The sequence below is a fragment of the Hippocampus comes genome, unplaced genomic scaffold, assembly GCF_001891065.2.
Source record: "Hippocampus comes isolate QL1 unplaced genomic scaffold, H_comes_QL1_v1.1 scaffold538, whole genome shotgun sequence".
NCBI lineage: Eukaryota > Metazoa > Chordata > Actinopteri > Syngnathiformes > Syngnathidae > Hippocampus > Hippocampus comes.
Genome location: NW_017806079.1, coordinates 668 through 3125, shown reverse-complemented (window position 1 = coordinate 3125; position 2458 = coordinate 668). Strand labels below are relative to the sequence as shown.

At 40.2% G+C, this 2458-nt stretch overlaps 1 long non-coding RNA gene across 1 annotated transcript; it reads left to right on the top strand.

Annotated features, from left to right (window-relative positions):
- Positions 1 to 732: 732 nt before the first annotated feature.
- LOC109530800 (uncharacterized) lies at positions 733 to 1395 on the top strand. Its single transcript, XR_002171066.1, has 2 exons — positions 733 to 881; positions 1139 to 1395. It is a non-coding gene; the product is annotated as an uncharacterized LOC109530800 (long non-coding RNA).
- Positions 1396 to 2458: the final 1063 nt, after the last annotated feature.

Here is a 2458-nt window from a genome sequence, read left to right as displayed (position 1 = left end):
AGGCAAGTGCAGGGTTGCACAATTGCTTGCCCTGTGGCTGCATCTCTGTTCTTACCGAGAGCTTAACATTCATTAAATATTTACAGATAGGACATAAAGTTGGTCAATTATTCAGTGTTTCATTCCTGAGCCACAATAATGTCTTTATCGTTCCTTCTCTGTTGATTTTTTTTCCCACCCTTACAATGACAAAAGATAGAATTAAACATCACCATGAATGTCTGGAGCTTGTTACAGTGTATGATGCTCAAATGCACATATGCACTCGCGCACATACACTCACACCACAATGAGCAACAGTCGGAACGGGCCGAAAATGAATGAAAGCTCAAGGTACAAACAAACAAATCTTTATTTTCCCCACCCATTTCCTCCTCCCACCCCTTGCGGTCGACTTGGGACCAGTTCGCTGGCTCCCGGTCGATTTTGATCGACGTATTGGGCACCCCTGCTTTCAAATCAGAGGTAATTCGCTGACTAGCTTAGCACTTAGCGCCGTTGTTTGCGCATGAGCAGTGATGCAGTCATCTGGTTGGTTGCCCTCTATGTCAATCAAGTAACGGGATTAATGATAGGCTGATGGAGTACGTTCTGAGAAGTTGGCGCCTTATTTGAATGGCATCGCCGCTGCCGAGGCGTTTTCGACGCTTGTCGTGTGAGAGCTCGGGAGCCGCATTAAACCAGCCAAAGAGCCGCATGCGGCTCGCGAGCCGCGGGTTGGCCACCCTTGGTCTACAGTATTACAAGAAAAAGTGACTTTGTCTTTCAGGAAGGAGATTTTTTATGGACTGATGGCTCAGACGTTAATTTCGTTGACTGGGCTCCTGGCAGGCCAAGAACAACGGATACAAATCAAGACTGTGCAGAGATCAACTTTCAAGGTATGAATGCAGTTTTACCATCCTTAATTATTCTCACATGATGAATGAAATACAGTATATCATATATCCTCTCATCTTTTTATCTTTGAATTTTGAATATGATGAGTAGTTCTGAGTTTTGTTGATAGTTGATTTAAATCATCTTCTCATGTGTTGTAAACCTGAATTGCAAAGTCGTCTCATGTTGATAAATATGAAATAATGACAAAGCAAATCTACAACAATCCAGCAACGTGTTCATTTATGGATTCTCACAGGTGAATTATGGAACGATCGACCGTGTGGTCGTCGACGATCTTTTGTTTGTGCCAAGGACTTGAAAAACTTCTAAGACAATCAGGACCCCCCCTTCATCATTGTTCCTTTGCAACGTGCTTTTCACTATTACAAAGAATCTTGGTGGCAAGCAATCAGTTGTTCAAAATTGTTCTTTTACATAGTAAAAAACACTGGTACAACCAACTTGGACACTCAAACCATATCCGATGAATAAATCAATCTCTTTGAGCAGGTGTTTGTGAGTATTTGCTTTTCTCTTCATTCATTTAAAAAAGTGACATTGCCCAGTCAGTAGCAGCTAGAATTTAAGATGGGCTCTCCAATTTGCATACATTCCTGTTTCACATACATATAGTAACTTTTTAGTCGAGAATCATTTACTGTCACTTTCATCCACATAAATTGAAGTACAGTAATCCCTCATTTATCGTGGTTAATGTCCCACGATACACGAAAATCTGCAAAGTAGTGAACCCCCGAGTAAAGGTATATGTACATGTATATGAGTATAAATAATATTTATAAGGCCAAATTTAATGGTATACATGCATGTTTGTAGTAATTAACATTATTTAATGCTATATACTAATATATTTAAACATCTATAAGTTAGTTTAGGTTAGTGTATGAATAACGAAATACAGTAAACACATACATGTAGTACTGTATATGTTGCTCTATATGACTCGCTGTTGTTTTGCTGACTTTCACTGCCTCTCGTGGACCTTTTGTGAACTTTTTGAGGCATTTTTGCTTTTTCTTTAAACTTTTTTTATGAATATGTTTGAAAAAAATCCGCGATGCACCGAGGCCGCGATAAACGAACCGCAATTTTTTTGTTATCTGTATGGAAGTTGAAGTCAAAGAGAAGTAAGACCACCAGTAAGATGGCTGTGATATGAATGACAAAATCAGTCAGAGGGAAATGACGGGTTCCACTTGGTGGGGGACAGCGGGTCAACTATTGCGATCACAAGGGGGTTGAGGGAGAGTTGTAGTAGAACGCAATAAGTTCAAATATTCAACCTCACAGGTGGAAATACTGAAAAATTTGAGGTTGCTCTTGAAAACGGAGGCAATACCACCACCTTGAGGGGGTCGATCGCTGTATTTGTTTCCAGAAGGGGTGGCTTGGTTGAGAGAAAGATAATGTGCAGATGGCTGTGCCATGTTTCACTGGTCCAGTTACCGATGAAGAAATGATTCAGAGGAACCATATTTTTTTGGGCAAACGGCCCAAGGAGTGTCTCTTGATGGACACAAAGAAGTGTAAGCTTATGTTATATTATTAATTATCA